Raw genomic sequence first — 13894 nt, 5'->3', positions numbered from 1 at the left:
GGTACTTAGAAAACATTCAGAAGATTTCGGTACTTAGAAAATTTCTGACCTTTTCGGTACTTAGAAAAATTTTGACGATTTCGGAACTTAGAAAAATTCTGATGATTTCGGTACTTAGAAAATTTCTGACCTTTTCGGTATTTAGAAAATTTCAAACGATTTCGGTACTTAGAAAAATTCAGACGATTTCTTTACTTAGAAAAATTCCGACGATTTCGGTACTTAGAAAATTTCTGCCTTTTTCGGTACTTAGAAATCATTCAGAAGTTTTCGGTACTTAGAAAATTTCTGACGTTATCGGTACTTAGAAAAATTCTGACGATTTCGGTACTTAGAAAAATTCTGGTGATTTCGGAACTTAGAAATATTCTGTTGATTTCGGTACTTAGAAAAATTCTGTCGATTTCGGTACTTAGAAAACATTAAGAAGTCTTCGGTACTTAGAAAATTTCTGACGTTTTCGGTACTTAGAAAAACTCTTACGATTTCGATACTTATTAAACATTCAGAAGTTTTCGGTTCTTAGAAAAATTCTGCCGATTTCGGTACTTAGAAAATTCTGACGATTTCGGTACTTGGAAAATTTCTGACCTTTTCGGTACTTAGAAAATTTCTGACCATTTCGGTGCTTAGAAAAATTCTGACGAATTCGGTACTTAGAAAAATTCTGACGGTTTCGGTACTTAGAAAAATTCCGACGATTTCGGTACTTAGAAAATTTCTGCCTTTTTCGGTACTTAGAAAACATTCAGAAGATTTCGGTACTTAGAAAATTTCTGACCTTTTCGGTACTTAGAAAAATTCTGATGATTTCGGTACTTAGAAAATTTCTGACCTTTTCGGTATTTAGAAAATTTCAAACGATTTCGGTACTTAGAAAAATTCAGACCATTTCGGTATTTAGCAAAATTCCGACGATTTCGGTACTTAGAAAATTTCTGCCTTTTTCGGTACTTAGAAATCATTCTGAAGTTTTCGGTACTTAGAAAATTTCTGACGTTTTCGTTACTTAGAAAAATTCTGCCGATTTCGGTACTTATAAAAATTCTGTTGATTTCGGTACTTAGAAAACAATCAGAAGTTTTTGGTACTAAGAAAATTTCTGACCTTTTCGGTTCTTAGAAAATATCTGACTTTTTCGGTACTTAGAAAAATTCTGTCGATTTCGGTACTTAGAAAACATTCAGAAGTCTTCGGTACTTAGAAAATTTCTGACGTTTTCGGTACTTAGAAAAATTCTTACGATTTCGATACTTATTAAACATTCAGAAGTTTTCGGTACTTAGAAAAATTCTGCCGATTTCGGTACTTAGAAAATTTCTGACCTTTTCGGTACTTGGAAAATTTCTGACCTTTTCGGTACTTAGAAAATTTCTGACCTTTACGGTACTTAGAAAAATTCTGACGATTTCAGTACTTAGAAAACAATCAGAAGTTTTTGGTACTAAGAAAATTTCTGACCTTTTCGGTACTTAGAAAATATCTGACGTTTTCGGTACTTAGAAAAATTCTGACGGTTTCGGTACTTAGAAAAATTCCGACGATTTCGGTACTTAGAAAATTTCTGCCTTTTTCGGTACTTAGAAAACATTCAGAAGATTTCGGTACTTAGAAAATTTCTGACCTTTTCGGTACTTAGAAAAATTTTGACGATTTCGGTACTTAGAAAAATTCTGATGATTTCGGTACTTAGAAAATTTCTGACCTTTTCGGTATTTAGAAAATTTCAAACGATTTCGGTACTTAGAAAAATTCAGACGATTTCTTTACTTAGAAAAATTCCGACGATTTCGGTACTTAGAAAATTTCTGCCTTTTTCGGTACTTAGAAATCATTCAGAAGTTTTCGGTACTTAGAAAATTTCTGACGTTATCGGTACTTAGAAAAATTCTGACGATTTCGGTACTTAGAAAAATTCTGGTGATTTCGGAACTTAGAAATATTCTGTTGATTTCGGTACTTAGAAAAATTCTGTCGATTTCGGTACTTAGAAAACATTAAGAAGTCTTCGGTACTTAGAAAATTTCTGACGTTTTCGGTACTTAGAAAAACTCTTACGATTTCGATACTTATTAAACATTCAGAAGTTTTCGGTTCTTAGAAAAATTCTGCCGATTTCGGTACTTAGAAAATTCTGACGATTTCGGTACTTGGAAAATTTCTGACCTTTTCGGTACTTAGAAAATTTCTGACCATTTCGGTGCTTAGAAAAATTCTGACGAATTCGGTACTTAGAAAAATTCTGACGGTTTCGGTACTTAGAAAAATTCCGACGATTTCGGTACTTAGAAAATTTCTGCCTTTTTCGGTACTTAGAAAACATTCAGAAGATTTCGGTACTTAGAAAATTTCTGACCTTTTCGGTACTTAGAAAAATTCTGATGATTTCGGTACTTAGAAAATTTCTGACCTTTTCGGTATTTAGAAAATTTCAAACGATTTCGGTACTTAGAAAAATTCAGACGATTTCGGTATTTAGCAAAATTCCGACGATTTCGGTACTTAGAAAATTTCTGCCTTTTTCGGTACTTAGAAATCATTCGGAAGTTTTCGGTACTTAGAAAATTTCTGACGTTTTCGTTACTTAGAAAAATTCTGCCGATTTCGGTACTTATAAAAATTCTGTTGATTTCGGTACTTAGAAAACAATCAGAAGTTTTTGGTACTAAGAAAATTTCTGACCTTTTCGGTTCTTAGAAAATATCTGACTTTTTCGGTACTTAGAAAAATTCTGTCGATTTCGGTACTTAGAAAACATTCAGAAGTCTTCGGTACTTAGAAAATTTCTGACGTTTTCGGTACTTAGAAAAATTCTTACGATTTCGATACTTATTAAACATTCAGAAGTTTTCGGTACTTAGAAAAATTCTGCCGATTTCGGTACTTAGAAAATTTCTGACCTTTTCGGTACTTGGAAAATTTCTGACCTTTTCGGTACTTAGAAAATTTCTGACCTTTACGGTACTTAGAAAAATTCTGACGATTTCAGTACTTAGAAAACAATCAGAAGTTTTTGGTACTAAGAAAATTTCTGACCTTTTCGGTACTTAGAAAATATCTGACGTTTTCGGTACTTAGAAAAATTCTGACGGTTTCGGTACTTAAAAAATTTCTGACCTTTTCGGTACTTAGAAAAATTCTGATGATTTCGGTACTTAGAAAATTTCTGACCTTTTCGGTACTTAGAAAAATTCTGATGATTTCGGTACTTAGAAAATTTCTGACCTTTTCGGTATTTAGAAAATTTCAAACGATTTCGGTACTTAGAAAAATTCAGACGATTTCGGTATTTAGAAAAATTCCGACGATTTCGGTACTTAGAAAATTTCTGCCTTTTTCGGTACTTAGTAATCATTCAGAGGTTTTCGGTACTTAGAAATATTCTGTTGATTTCGGTACTTAGAAAAATTCTGCCGATTTCGGTACTTAGAAAATTCTGAAGATTTCGGTACTTGGAAAATTTCTGACCTTTTCGGTACTTAGAAAATTTCTGACCTTTTCGGTACTTAGAAAAACTCGGACGATTTCGGTTCTTAGGAAAATTCTGTCGATTTCGGTACTTAGAAAAATTCTGTTGATTTTGGTACATAGAAAAATCTGACGATTTCCTTACTTAGAAAAATTCCGACGATTTCGGTGCTTAGAAAACAATCAGAAGTTTTCGGTACTTAGATAATTTCTGACGTTTTCGTTACTTAGAAAAATTCTGCCGATTTCGGTACTTAGAAAATTTCTGACCTTTTCGGTACTTGGAAAATTTCTGACCTTTTCGGTACTTAGAAAATTTCTGATCTTTACGGTACTTAGAAAAATTCTGACGATTTCGGTACTTAGAAAACAATCAGAAGTTTTTGGTACTAAGAAAATTTCTGACCTTTTCGGTACTTAGAAAATATCTGACGTTTTCGGTACTTAGAAAAATTCTGTCAATTTCGGTACTTAGAAAACATTACGAAGTCTTCGGTATTTAGAAAATTTCTGACGTTTTCGGTACTTAGAAAAATTCTTACGATTTCGATACTTATTAAACATTCAGAAGTTTTCGGTTCTTAGAAAAATTCTGCCGATTTCGGTACTTAGAAAATTCTGACGGTTTCGGTACTTGGAAAATTTCTGACCTTTTCGGTACTTAGAAAATTTCTGACCTTTTCGGTGCTTAGAAAAATTCTGACGAATTCGGTACTTAGAAAAATTCTGACGGTTTCGGTACTTAGAAAAATTCCGACGATTTCGGTACTTAGAAAATTTCTGCCTTTTTCGGTACTTAGAAATCATTCAGAAGTTTTCGGTACTTAGAAAATTTCTGACGTTATCGGTACTTAGAAAAATTCTGACGATTTCGGTACTTAGAAAAATTCTGGTGATTTCGGAACTTAGAAATATTCTGTTGATTTCGGTACTTAGAAAAATTCTGCCGATTTCGGTACTTAGAAAAATTCTTACGATTTCGATACTTATTAAACATTCAGAAGATTTCGGTACTTAGAAAACATTAAGAAGTCTTCGGTACTTAGAAAATTTCTGACGTTTTCGGTACTTAGAAAAATTCTTACGATTTTGATACTTATTAAACATTCAGAAGATTTCGGTACTTAGAAAATTTCTGACCTTTTCGGTATTTAGAAAATTTCAAACGATTTCGGTACTTAAAAAAATTCAGACGATTTCTTTACTTAGAAAAATTCCGACGATTTCGGTACTTAGAAAATTTCTGCCTTTTTCGGTACTTAGAAAAATTCTGACGATTTCGGTACTTAGAAAAATTCTGGTGATTTCGGAACTTAGAAATATTCTGTTGATTTCGGTACTTAGAAAAATTCTGCCGATTTCGGTACTGAGAAAATTCTGACGATTTCGTTACTTTTAAAATTTCTGACCTTTTCGGTACTTAGCAAATTTCTGACCTCTTCGGTACTTAGAAAAACTGGGACGATTTCGGTACTTAGGAAAATTCTGTCGATTTCGGTACTTAGAAAAATTCTGTTGATTTTGGTACTTAGAAAAATCTGACGATTTCTTTACTTAGAAAAATTCCGACGATTTCGGTGCTTAGAAAACAATCAGAAGTTTTCGGTACTTATATAATTTCTGACGTTTTCGTTACTTAGAAAAATTCTGCCGATTTCGGTACTTATAAAAATTCTGTTGATTTCGGTACTTAGAAAACAATCAGAAGTTTTTGGTACTAAGAAAATTTCTGACCTTTTCGGTAATTAGAAAATATCTGACGTTTTCGGTACTTAGAAAAATTCTGTCGATTTCGGTACTTAGAAAACATTAAGAAGTCTTCGGTACTTAGAAAATTTCTGACGTTTTCGGTACTTAGAAAAATTCTTACGATTTCGATACTTATTAAACATTCAGAAGTTTTCGGTTCTTAGAAAAATTCTGCCGATTTCGGTACTTAGAAAATTCTGACGATTTCGGTACTTAGAAAATTTCTGACCTTTTCGGTACTTGGAAAATTTCTGACCTTTTCGGTACTTAGAAAATTTCTGACCTTTACGGTACTTAGAAAAATTCTGACGATTTCGGTACTTAGAAAACAATCAGAAGTTTTTGGAACTAAGAAAATTTCTGACCTTTTCGGTACTTAGAAAATATCTGACGTTTTCGGTACTTAGAAAAATTCTGTCGATTTCGGTACTTAGAAAACATTAAGAAGTCTTCTGTACTTAGAAAATTTCTGATGTTTTCGGTACTTAGAAAAATTCTTACGATTTCGATACTTATTAAACATTCAGAAGTTTTCGGTTCTTAGAAAAATTCTGACGAATTCGGTACTTAGAAAAATTCTGACGATTTCGGTACTTAGAAAAAGTCCGACGATTTCGGTACTTAGAAAATTTCTGCCTTTTTCGGTACTTAGAAAACATTCAGAAGATTTCGGTACTTAGAAAATTTCTGACCTTTTCGGTACTTAGAAAAATTCTGATGATTTCGGTACTTAGAAAATTTCTGACCTTTTCGGTATTTAGAAAATTTCAAACGATTTCGGTACTTAGAAAAATTCAGACGATTTCGGTATTTAGAAAAATTCCGACGATTTCGGTACTTAGAAAATTTCTGCCTTTTTCGGTACTTAGTAATCATTCAGAGGTTTTCGGTACTTAGAAATATTCTGTTGATTTCGGTACTTAGAAAAATTCTGCCGATTTCGGTACTTAGAAAATTCTGAAGATTTCGGTACTTGGAAAATTTCTGACCTTTTCGGTACTTAGAAAATTTCTGACCTTTTCGGTACTTAGAAAAACTCGGACGATTTCGGTTCTTAGGAAAATTCTGTCGATTTCGGTACTTAGAAAAATTCTGTTGATTTTGGTACATAGAAAAATCTGACGATTTCCTTACTTAGAAAAATTCCGACGATTTCGGTGCTTAGAAAACAATCAGAAGTTTTCGGTACTTAGATAATTTCTGACGTTTTCGTTACTTAGAAAAATTCTGCCGATTTCGGTACTTATAAAAATTCTGTTGATTTCGGTACTTAGAAAACAATCAGAAGTTTTTGGTTCAAAGAAAATTTCTGACCTTTTCAGTACTTAGAAAATATCTGACTTTTTCGGTACTTAGAAAAATTCTGTCGATTTCGGTACTTAGAAAACATTCAGAAGTCTTCGGTACTTAGAAAATTTCTGACGTTTTCGGTACTTAGAAAAATTCTTACGATTTCGATACTTATTAAACATTCAGAAGTTTTCGGTACTTAGAAAAATTCTGCCGATTTCGGTACTTAGAAAATTTCTGACCTTTTCTGTACTTAGAAAAATTCTTACGATTTCGATACTTATTAAACATTCAGAAGTTTTCGGTACTTAGAAAAATTCTGCCGATTTCGGTACTTAGAAAATTTCTGACCTTTTCGGTACTTGGAAAATTTCTGACCTTTTCGGTACTTAGAAAATTTCTGATCTTTACGGTACTTAGAAAAATTCTGACGATTTCGGTACTTAGAAAACAATCAGAAGTTTTTGGTACTAAGAAAATTTCTGACCTTTTCGGTACTTAGAAAATATCTGACGTTTTCGGTACTTAGAAAAATTCTGTCAATTTCGGTACTTAGAAAACATTACGAAGTCTTCGGTATTTAGAAAATTTCTGACGTTTTCGGTACTTAGAAAAATTCTTACGATTTCGATACTTATTAAACATTCAGAAGTTTTCGGTTCTTAGAAAAATTCTGCCGATTTCGGTACTTAGAAAATTCTGACGGTTTCGGTACTTGGAAAATTTCTGACCTTTTCGGTACTTAGAAAATTTCTGACCTTTTCGGTGCTTAGAAAAATTCTGACGAATTCGGTACTTAGAAAAATTCTGACGGTTTCGGTACTTAGAAAAATTCCGACGATTTCGGTACTTAGAAAATTTCTGCCTTTTTCGGTACTTAGAAATCATTCAGAAGTTTTCGGTACTTAGAAAATTTCTGACGTTATCGGTACTTAGAAAAATTCTGACGATTTCGGTACTTAGAAAAATTCTGGTGATTTCGGAACTTAGAAATATTCTGTTGATTTCGGTACTTAGAAAAATTCTGCCGATTTCGGTACTTAGAAAAATTCTTACGATTTCGATACTTATTAAACATTCAGAAGATTTCGGTACTTAGAAAACATTAAGAAGTCTTCGGTACTTAGAAAATTTCTGACGTTTTCGGTACTTAGAAAAATTCTTACGATTTTGATACTTATTAAACATTCAGAAGATTTCGGTACTTAGAAAATTTCTGACCTTTTCGGTATTTAGAAAATTTCAAACGATTTCGGTACTTAGAAAAATTCAGACGATTTCTTTACTTAGAAAAATTCCGACGATTTCGGTACTTAGAAAATTTCTGCCTTTTTCGGTACTTAGAAAAATTCTGACGATTTCGGTACTTAGAAAAATTCTGGTGATTTCGGAACTTAGAAATATTCTGTTGATTTCGGTACTTAGAAAAATTCTGCCGATTTCGGTACTGAGAAAATTCTGACGATTTCGTTACTTTTAAAATTTCTGACCTTTTCGGTACTTAGCAAATTTCTGACCTCTTCGGTACTTAGAAAAACTGGGACGATTTCGGTACTTAGGAAAATTCTGTCGATTTCGGTACTTAGAAAAATTCTGTTGATTTTGGTACTTAGAAAAATCTGACGATTTCTTTACTTAGAAAAATTCCGACGATTTCGGTGCTTAGAAAACAATCAGAAGTTTTCGGTACTTAGATAATTTCTGACGTTTTCGTTACTTAGAAAAATTCTGCCGATTTCGGTACTTATAAAAATTCTGTTGATTTCGGTACTTAGAAAACAATCAGAAGTTTTTGGTACTAAGAAAATTTCTGACCTTTTCGGTAATTAGAAAATATCTGACGTTTTCGGTACTTAGAAAAATTCTGTCGATTTCGGTACTTAGAAAACATTAAGAAGTCTTCGGTACTTAGAAAATTTCTGACGTTTTCGGTACTTAGAAAAATTCTTACGATTTCGATACTTATTAAACATTCAGAAGTTTTCGGTTCTTAGAAAAATTCTGCCGATTTCGGTACTTAGAAAATTCTGACGATTTCGGTACTTAGAAAATTTCTGACCTTTTCGGTACTTGGAAAATTTCTGACCTTTTCGGTACTTAGAAAATTTCTGACCTTTACGGTACTTAGAAAAATTCTGACGATTTCGGTACTTAGAAAACAATCAGAAGTTTTTGGAACTAAGAAAATTTCTGACCTTTTCGGTACTTAGAAAATATCTGACGTTTTCGGTACTTAGAAAAATTCTGTCGATTTCGGTACTTAGAAAACATTAAGAAGTCTTCGGTACTTAGAAAATTTCTGATGTTTTCGGTACTTAGAAAAATTCTTACGATTTCGATACTTATTAAACATTCAGAAGTTTTCGGTTCTTAGAAAAAATCTGACGAATTCGGTACTTAGAAAAATTCTGACGATTTCGGTACTTAGAAAAAGTCCGACGATTTCGGTACTTAGAAAATTTCTGCCTTTTTCGGTACTTAGAAAACATTCAGAAGATTTCGGTACTTAGAAAATTTCTGACCTTTTCGGTACTTAGAAAAATTTTGACGATTTCGGTACTTAGAAAAATTCTGATGATTTCGGTACTTAGAAAATTTCTGACCTTTTCGGTATTTAGAAAATTTCAAATGATTTCGGTACTTAGAAAAATTCAGACGATTTCGGTACTTAGAAAAATTCCGACGATTTCGGTACTTAGAAAATTTCCGACGATTTCGGTACTTAGAAATCATTCAGAAGTTTTCGGTACTTAGAAAATTTCTGACGTTATCGGTACTTAGAAAAATTCTGACGATTTCGGTACTTAGAAAATTTCTGCCTTTTTCGGTACTTAGAAAACATTCAGAAGATTTCGGTACTTAAAAAATTTCTGACCTTTTCGGTACTTAGAAAAATTCTGATGATTTCGGTACTTAGAAAATTTCTGACCTTTTCGGTATTTAGAAAATTTCAAACGATTTCGGTACTTAGAAAAATTCAGACGATTTCGGTATTTAGAAAAATTCCGACGATTTCGGTACTTAGAAAATTTCTGCCTTTTTCGGTACTTAGTAATCATTCAGAGGTTTTCGGTACTTAGAAATATTCTGTTGATTTCGGTACTTAGAAAAATTCTGCCGATTTCGGTACTTAGAAAATTCTGAAGATTTCGGTACTTGGAAAATTTCTGACCTTTTCGGTACTTAGAAAATTTCTGACCTTTTCGGTACTTAGAAAAACTCGGACGATTTCGGTTCTTAGGAAAATTCTGTCGATTTCGGTACTTAGAAAAATTCTGTTGATTTTGGTACATAGAAAAATCTGACGATTTCCTTACTTAGAAAAATTCCGACGATTTCGGTGCTTAGAAAACAATCAGAAGTTTTCGGTACTTAGATAATTTCTGACGTTTTCGTTACTTAGAAAAATTCTGCCGATTTCGGTACTTATAAAAATTCTGTTGATTTCGGTACTTAGAAAACAATCAGAAGTTTTTGGTTCAAAGAAAATTTCTGACCTTTTCAGTACTTAGAAAATATCTGACTTTTTCGGTACTTAGAAAAATTCTGTCGATTTCGGTACTTAGAAAACATTCAGAAGTCTTCGGTACTTAGAAAATTTCTGACGTTTTCGGTACTTAGAAAAATTCTTACGATTTCGATACTTATTAAACATTCAGAAGTTTTCGGTACTTAGAAAAATTCTGCCGATTTCGGTACTTAGAAAATTTCTGACCTTTTCGGTACTTGGAAAATTTCTGACCTTTTCGGTACTTAGAAAATTTCTGATCTTTACGGTACTTAGAAAAATTCTGACGATTTCGGTACTTAGAAAACAATCAGAAGTTTTTGGTACTAAGAAAATTTCTGACCTTTTCGGTACTTAGAAAATATCTGACGTTTTCGGTACTTAGAAAAATTCTGTCAATTTCGGTACTTAGAAAACATTACGAAGTCTTCGGTATTTAGAAAATTTCTGACGTTTTCGGTACTTAGAAAAATTCTTACGATTTCGATACTTATTAAACATTCAGAAGTTTTCGGTTCTTAGAAAAATTCTGCCGATTTCGGTACTTAGAAAATTCTGACGGTTTCGGTACTTGGAAAATTTCTGACCTTTTCGGTACTTAGAAAATTTCTGACCTTTTCGGTGCTTAGAAAAATTCTGACGAATTCGGTACTTAGAAAAATTCTGACGGTTTCGGTACTTAGAAAAATTCCGACGATTTCGGTACTTAGAAAATTTCTGCCTTTTTCGGTACTTAGAAATCATTCAGAAGTTTTCGGTACTTAGAAAATTTCTGACGTTATCGGTACTTAGAAAAATTCTGACGATTTCGGTACTTAGAAAAATTCTGGTGATTTCGGAACTTAGAAATATTCTGTTGATTTCGGTACTTAGAAAAATTCTGCCGATTTCGGTACTTAGAAAAATTCTTACGATTTCGATACTTATTAAACATTCAGAAGATTTCGGTACTTAGAAAACATTAAGAAGTCTTCGGTACTTAGAAAATTTCTGACGTTTTCGGTACTTAGAAAAATTCTTACGATTTCGATACTTATTAAACATTCAGAAGATTTCGGTACTTAGAAAATTTCTGACCTTTTCGATACTTAGAAAAATTTTGACCATTTCGGTACTTAGAAAAATTCTGATGATTTCGGTACATAGAAAATTTCTGACCTTTTCGGTATTTAGAAAATTTCAAACGATTTCGGTACTTAGAAAAATTCAGACGATTTCTTTACTTAGAAAAATTCCGACGATTTCGGTACTTAGAAAATTTCTGCCTTTTTCGGTACTTAGAAAAATTCTGACGATTTCGGTACTTAGAAAAATTCTGGTGATTTCGGAACTTAGAAATATTCTGTTGATTTCGGTACTTAGAAAAATTCTGCCGATTTCGGTACTGAGAAAATTCTGACGATTTCGTTACTTTTAAAATTTCTAACCTTTTCGGTACTTAGAAAATTTCTGACCTCTTCGGTACTTAGAAAAACTGGGACGATTTCGGTACTTAGGAAAATTCTGTCAATTTCGGTACTTAGAAAAATTCTGTTGATTTTGGTACTTAGAAAAATCTGACGATTTCTTTACTTAGAAAAATTCCGACGATTTCGGTGCTTAGAAAACAATCAGAAGTTTTCGGTACTTAGATAATTTCTGACGTTTTCGTTACTTAGAAAAATTCTGCCGATTTCGGTACTTATAAAAATTCTGTTGATTTCGGTACTTAGAAAACAATCAGAAGTTTTTGGTACTAAGAAAATTTCTGACCTTTTCGGTAATTAGAAAATATCTGACGTTTTCGGTACTTAGAAAAATTCTGTCGATTTCGGTACTTAGAAAACATTAAGAAGTCTTCGGTACTTAGAAAATTTCTGACGTTTTCGGTACTTAGAAAAATTCTTACGATTTCGATACTTATTAAACATTCAGAAGTTTTCGGTTCTTAGAAAAATTCTGCCGATTTCGGTACTTAGAAAATTCTGACGATTTCGGTACTTAGAAAATTTCTGACCTTTTCGGTACTTGGAAAATTTCTGACCTTTTCGGTACTTAGAAAATTTCTGACCTTTACGGTACTTAGAAAAATTCTGACGATTTCGGTACTTAGAAAACAATCAGAAGTTTTTGGAACTAAGAAAATTTCTGACCTTTTCGGTACTTAGAAAATATCTGACGTTTTCGGTACTTAGAAAAATTCTGTCGATTTCGGTACTTAGAAAACATTAAGAAGTCTTCGGTACTTAGAAAATTTCTGATGTTTTCGGTACTTAGAAAAATTCTTACGATTTCGATACTTATTAAACATTCAGAAGTTTTCGGTTCTTAAAAAAATTCTGACGAATTCGGTACTTAGAAAAATTCTGACGATTTCGGTACTTAGAAAAAGTCCGACGATTTCGGTACTTAGAAAATTTCTGCCTTTTTCGGTACTTAGAAAACATTCAGAAGATTTCGGTACTTAGAAAATTTCTGACCTTTTCGGTACTTAGAAAAATTTTGACGATTTCGGTACTTAGAAAAATTCTGATGATTTCGGTACTTAGAAAATTTCTGACCTTTTCGGTATTTAGAAAATTTCAAATGATTTCGGTACTTAGAAAAATTCAGACGATTTCGGTACTTAGAAAAATTCCGACGATTTCGGTACTTAGAAAATTTCCGACGATTTCGGTACTTAGAAATCATTCAGAAGTTTTCGGTACTTAGAAAATTTCTGACGTTATCGGTACTTAGAAAAATTCTGACGATTTCGGTACTTAGAAAAATTCTGGTGATTTCGGAACTTAGAAATATTCTGTTGATTTCGGTACTTAGAAAATTCTGACGATTTCGGTACTTGGAAAATTTCTGACCTTTTCGGTACTTAGAAAATTTCTGACCTTTTCGGTACTTAGAAAAACTCGGACGATTTCGGTACTTAGGAAAATTCTGTCGATTTCGGTACTTAGAAAAATTCTGTTGATTTTGGTGCATAGAAAAATCTGACGATTTCTTTACTTAGAAAAATTCCGACGATTTCGGTACTTAGAAAACAATCAGAAGTTTTTGGTACTAAGAAAATTTCTGACCTTTTCAGTACTTAGAAAATATCTGACTTTTTCGGTACTTCGAAAAATTCTGTCGATTTCGGTACTTAGAAAACATTCAGAAGTCTTCGGTACTTAGAAAATTTCTGACGTTTTCGGTACTTAGAAAAATTCTTACGATTTCGATACTTATTAAACATTCAGAAGTTTTCGGTACTTAGAAAAATTCTGCCTATTTCGGTACTTAGAAAATTTCTGACCTTTTCGGTACTTGGAAAATTTCTGACCTTTTCGGTACTTAGAAAATATCTGACGTTTTCGGTACTTAGAAAAATTCTGTCGATTTCGGTACTTAGAAAACATTAAGAAGTCTTCGGTACTTAGAAAATTTCTGACCTTTTCGGTACTTAGAAAATTTCTGACCTTTTCGGTGCTTAGAAAAAATCTGACGAATTCGGTACTTAGAAAATTTCTGACGGTTTCGGTACTTAGAAAAATTCCGACGATTTCGGTACTTAGAAAATTTCTGCCTTTTTCGGTACTTAGAAATCATTCAGAAGTTTTCGGTACTTAGAAATATTCTGTTGATTTCGGTACTTAGAAAAATTCTGCCGATTTCGGTACTTAGAAAATTCTGAAGATTTCGGTACTTGGAAAATTTCTGACCTTTTCGGTACTTAGAAAAACTCGGACGATTTCGGTTCTTAGGAAAATTCTGTCGATTTCGGTACTTAGAAAAATTCTGTTGATTTTGGTACATAGAAAAATCTGACGATTTCCTTACTTAGAAAAATTCCGACGATTTCGGTGCTTAGAAAACAATCAGAAGTTTTCGGTACTTAGATAATTTCTGACGTTTTCGTTACTT

The sequence above is a fragment of the Parasteatoda tepidariorum genome, chromosome 5 (genome assembly GCF_982258835.1).
Source record: "Parasteatoda tepidariorum strain Cologne lab strain chromosome 5, Ptep-v5.0, whole genome shotgun sequence".
NCBI classification, from domain to species: Eukaryota; Metazoa; Arthropoda; class Arachnida; order Araneae; family Theridiidae; genus Parasteatoda; species Parasteatoda tepidariorum.
This window is presented reverse-complemented; position numbering follows the sequence as displayed.